Raw genomic sequence first — 6,000 nt, forward strand, 5'->3', positions numbered from 1 at the left:
TGAAAAAATCCACTTACAAAAGCATTCCAATGAAGTAGTTAATCAATGATTGGAAATAAAAATAAAACTTTTAGAGACCAGGCACGTGGCTCATGCCTGTAATCCCAGCATTTTGAGAGGCCAAGGTAGCCATGGCGATCACTTGAGGTCAGGGGTTTGAGACCAACTTGGCCAACATGATCAAACCCCATCTCTACTAAAAATAAAAAATTAGCCAGGTGTGGTGGTGGGCACCTGTAGTCCCAGCTACTTGGGAGGCTGAGGTGGGAGAAGTGCTTGAACCTGGGAGGTGGAGGTTGTAGTAAGCCAAGATCATGCCACTGTACCCCAGCCTGGGTGACAGTGCAAGACTCTGTCTCAAAAATAAATAAATAAATAAATAAATAAATAAATAAATAAATAAAACTGTCAGAGGTGCAGCAATTTGGTACTATGGTATAAAATCATCAAACGATGCAATTTATAAATAGGGGAGAGGAAAGCAAACAGAATTAGTGAGGATGGGGTGTTAGAAACAGTTGGATAAATATTTTAGTTTGAGTCATTCTTTAGTGAATGATGGTGAAAGCAATAGTAGCCAACTGAGGCTGAGATGCAGGAGCATCGTAATTAGTCTACTCGAGAGTGAAAGAGCACAAGTAAGAGCATGGCAGGTGCTTATGCCAGGTGCATTCTAGAAGTCACCATGGAGCATAAAATGCTAGACAGACATAAGAACGTTGAACTCTTTGAACCTTGCTCTTATAATTCAAGAATAGCTGATATCTGGAGTACATTAAAGAACATATGTAGTATTGTAAAAAACAACCACCCTGGTGTATGAAAATGGAAAATTAGGTCTAGAAAAACTGTATACACACAAGTCATTAAAACGAGGTTGAAATATGAGTGAACACGCATAGACTGCACTCTCAAAATGGGATAGATTTTTCAAAATCTGACTTTGTGACTCAGGACATCTCCTCTATGGGTTTCCTTTCACTTATTATTATGAAATGATCTGATGCAGCATCCACTGTATTGATCCAGAAATCCTGCTCAAGAACAATTGGTTGATCACGCGTTTTGCCTTCCATCAAGTTGAATCCTGTAGCGCCTGGAAAGCTCCTGTCTCTCAGCTTCGCGCTTCCCTTCTGTGCTCTGCGTGCGATGTCTCGGCACACATCCTTTGCCTGCTGGCTGCCTTTTGGACTCTGCCGATGAGGAGCACTAGAAGAAGACCAGCAGGCAGGAAGAAGGGTGAGAGGGATCTGCCCCTTCTTGGAGCTCCTTGTGAGCTTCCTGTCTGTTTCCTGCCTGGCCAGCATTGCTCTCCACCCCACTGCCCAGCCCTCACCCCTCGCCCCCGCGGCCGCACTTTACTGTGGATGCAGTAGTTTGCGGTTCTCCCTACCTTCAGAGAATCTGCCTCACTGGGCCCCTCCAGAGACACCAGCACTAGCCATCGGCATCTCATCCTCCGAGGTCTGTGTTTCTGCTCTGTGGGGTCCCATTTTGAAGGCTCCAAGTTTCAAACATTCCAACCTCTTCTCTTCATGACTTCAACCCTAGGGGAGGTTGCGGCTTCCTGCAGTTGCTGATTCAGTCCATAAATTATGATACCTTAGCGTTCTGTTTTTGCTTGTTAGTTACTCTTTCAGAATAATGGTCCTCTAAAGAGGCCTACACCCTAATCCCTCAACCCTGGGAATAGGTTATGTTATATGACAAGAGGGACTCTGCAGGTGTGATTAAGTTAAGCACTGAGAGATGGGAAGATTACCCAGAATTATCTGCTTGGGCCCGGTGTAATCACAAGGGTCCTTATGGGAGGACGACAGCAGGGCCAGAGTCAGAGAAGGAGATGCAGCAAGGGAAGCAGGCTGGAGCAATGGGGACCATGCCACAGGAAGTGCAGGTGGCCTCTAGAAGCTGGGAAAGGGAAGGAAACAGACTGTCCCCTAGGGCCTCCAGAAGGAACACAGTTCTGCCAGCACCTCGATTTAGCCCAGTGAAATGATTTCAGATACCTAACCTCTGGAACTGTAAGGTAATAGATTTGTGTTGTCTTAAGTCACTAAATTAGTGGTAATTTTTACAGCAGCAGGAGGGAACTGCCATTCACCCAGTTAATAACACTTTAGATCAAATTCTCCCTGTTGGATTAACTGCCGCAGTTTGTTCTCCTGACTTGACCCTAACTGTAGCACCATCATCACTCCCTGCACCCTCGAATTTCTAGGCTCAAGCGACTCTCCCACATCAGCCTCCCCAGGTAGCTGGGACTACAGGTGTGGGCCATGATGCAGGGCTAACTTTATTTTTATTTTTTTGTACAAATGGGGTCTCACTGTGTTGCCCAGGCTGATCTGGAACTCCTGACCTCAAGCAATCCTCCCACCTTGGCCTCCCAAAGTGTTAGGATTTCAGGCATGAGCCACTGCACTTGGCCTAATTCTGTGTCATTAAAAGATCAAGTACTGCTCAGTTATTCATTTAATTTGAATTCTCAGGTCTCAATTATATTTTCCAAGGTTAACAGTAGTTTGCAAGGACATACTTAGCGTTGAATTTTTGTTTGTTTGTTTGCTTGAGACAGAGTTTGGCTCTGTCACCCAGGCTGGAGTGCAGTGGTGCGATCTCGGCTCACTGCAACCTCTGCCTCCTGGGTTCAAGCGATTCTTCTGCCTCAGCCTCCTGAGTAGCTGGGATTATAGACGACCACCACGCCTGGCTAATTTTTGTGTTTTTAGTAGAGACAAGCTTTCACCATGTTGGCCAGGCTGGTCTTGAACTCCTGACCTCAGGTGATCCAGCCGCCTCGGCCTCCCAAAGTGCTAGGATTACAGGCATGGGCTGCTGTATCTGAGCAGCATTGAATTTTTTAAAAGCAGCTTTCCTATTTGTAAAAATTGTCCTTTTACCTTGTAGAATATAAAATTAAAATATATGCACTAAATTAGAAATGAAAACAAAGGGCACTTAAATATCAGGTTGGAAAGTTGTCATGGTGATCAGGAAGCACTGATGTAAGATCCGTGGCACTGACGATGGGCCTTGTGTGGGAAGCCAGGCAGGGCAGCCTGGACCAGCTGGAGCTGGGAGTCTGGTTAATGACAAAATGAGTGAATGTTATTTATCTGGGCACGAAGGCAGAAAGCCCAGGAAGGCTGAGATTTAGAGTCTAGTGCAAGGTCCAGGAATTTAGTGAATGTATGAAGTTGTAACTGTGTGTGGTGATTCAGGTGGTCGAGCTGAATCCAACATTTAGGAAACCCTCAATGAAATAGAAGCAGGCTGCCGTCATGGTGTTTAGTAGGCAGAGTTCATCGTCCAGGGGCATCTTCCAAGGCAGTAATGAGCAAATGTATCCACAAAAGGGTTGCTAGAGCAGGAATTTTCACCTCTGTTCCCAAGACAGATGCACAAATGAATGTACAATACGTCTTCCTTATCCGTGGGGGATACCATCCGAGTCCCCCTGTGGACGCCTGAAACCATGGATAGTACCAAGCCCTAGATATATTTTTTTTCTTACATATGCACACCTATAATAAAGTTTAATTTATAAATTAGGCACAGTAGGAGATTATAACAATAATAAAAAATAGAGAAATTTTAATAATATGCTGTAATTAAAGTTATGTGAATGTGGTTTCTCTCTCTCCTCTCTCTCTCAGAATACTGTAATATTTTCAGACTGCAGTTGACCATAGGTAACTGAAGCCAAGGAAAACAAAACTGTGAATAAGCGGGACAACTGTATTATTTACTCTAATTTCTGTAACATCTTCAGGATGAAGTTTTTTGGTTTTTTTTTTTTTTTTTTTTTTTACAGAGGCAAATGAGCACTGGTAGCAGACAGATTCCACTAATAACAAAAGCGAGGGGCTGTGCTTTTTAGGAGGTTCTGATTGCATTACATTGTGCAAAGCGTAGCACACAGACTTAGCAATAGTTCTTTTGTTGCGATTGGAAGAAGATGGCTCAGAATCATCCTAGTGAAGCCTCCAGCTCATGGTAAAGAGGACTACGTGGCAATGCTCTGAACTGATGTGCTCTTAGAGGTAAATTCCACAGTCACGTACCCGGCTTTCTTTTCAATATGGGTGAACACTTCATACGCTGAAATCACATTTTCTGCTTTTCCTTGAGTATTGTGGTTCGTTGGTATATTGGGGACATGTCAAGGACCTAAATGGCTGGACCTGTGTCTTTGGTTAAGTACAGTGGATGGTGTCAACAACTGTAAAGACGCTGGGAATTTATCCTACTTACAAGTTACCTTGCCACAGTTTCGTGGGTGCTGGTGGAACCTATGACATATGTCATATGTGAAGATATCAGAGACTCAGGACTTCATTACTCATGGCAAAAGCAGTAGGCTGAGTACCGTTTTTATGCCAATTCCTGGAGCCCCGGTGCCGACAGGGCAGCACACAGAGAGGCAGGTGACAAGCGGACATGCAGTGAATAGCATTACTGGAGGAGAATTCTGAATTTAGAAAACTTGAATTATAATGGGCCTGCTTGATCTTTGCCCTCAGGGAACCCTAACATTTGATGGCCAGGTTATATCTACGTGACACTAAAGCAGCCGAGCAACCAAATTAGTTTAATCGATTTAGTAAAACAGATTAATTGAGTGAGTCATTAAAGGCTCTGTAGAATGGGGCTTGCCCACCTAGAACATAACTAAAACACATGCTAGCCCACCTAGCAACTCCAGGAGTCTGGCGTACGTGAATTAAATACACACACTTTGAATGGCGTCCCCTCAATGCCTGGTTCCTCCTTCCCAGGAATCCTGCTTTCCCACACACCCTCACCTCTCCCTTTTCTCCTCCTGTGACAGTTCATTTTAGGTGTCCACTTGACTGGGCTAAGGGATGCCCAGATAGCTGGCAAAACATTTATTTTTCTGAGAGTGTCTGTGACAGTGTTTCTGGAAGAGATTCGCATTTGAATCAGTGGACTGAGTAAAGAAGATGCCCCTCAGCACTGTGGGTGGGCATCACCATTCCATTGCAGGCCCGAATCGAATGCAAAAGTGGAGGAAAGGCAAATTCGCCCCCTGCTTCAGCTGGAACATCCATCTTCTCTTATCCTGGGACATCAGCACTGCTTGTCCTTAAGCCTTTGGACTTGGACTGGGGCTTCTATCACTGAAACAGAACCACACCACTGGCTTTCCTGGGCCTTGAGCTTGCAGACTGCAGATCATAAGCCTTCTTGGCCCCCATAATCACAGGAGCGAATCCCTCATACTAAATCTCTTTTATCTATTATCTATCTATCTATCTATCTATCTATCTATTATCTATCATCTCTCTATCATCTATCTACCTATCTATCAATTATCTATCATCTATCTATCCATCTACCTATCAATTATCATCTATCCATCCATCTATCTACCTATCAATTATCTATCATCTATCTATCTATCTATCTCTGATCATTTCTGGATGAAATGCTTCATTTATGAGAAAACTGACTAATACACCTCTCCACTCCACCAAGAATTTATTCTTCATGTCTGTAATTCACAGCATTTAGATGAATGAAGTTTGCTGCTTAACATGAAACTAACCTTGAGGATTTCTTCCACATGTTAGTAATTGTACTTTTGGTACCTAGTGATTGGGGGAAAAAAGCAAAAGCAATCAAAAGTTGCAATGAATTCAGTAACATTTTCAAATGAACTTGTATTTTATTAATCATAATTATTTTTAAATCTATATTGGAAAAAGAACCAGTTATTATCTATTTAGCCATATAACTATAACCTACCCAGAGTTTTGCTTCCATTTAGTGTCTATGACACCAATCAGGGAACTGTTGAAGATCAAACACCTTTCGGAACACAAGAGAATAAAACAACCATTCTGGGACAGCAGGAGCCAGTGTCAGCATTTTGATAGCAGGGTCCTTGGCCTACATTAGACGATAGTTTCAACCCAGAGCTGCGGGGAAAGATTCATGCTGAGTTGAGAAAAGGGCTCCTTAGAGACCAATGCT

The sequence above is a fragment of the Chlorocebus sabaeus genome, chromosome 7 (genome assembly GCF_047675955.1).
Source record: "Chlorocebus sabaeus isolate Y175 chromosome 7, mChlSab1.0.hap1, whole genome shotgun sequence".
Classification (NCBI taxonomy): Eukaryota; Metazoa; Chordata; class Mammalia; order Primates; family Cercopithecidae; genus Chlorocebus; species Chlorocebus sabaeus.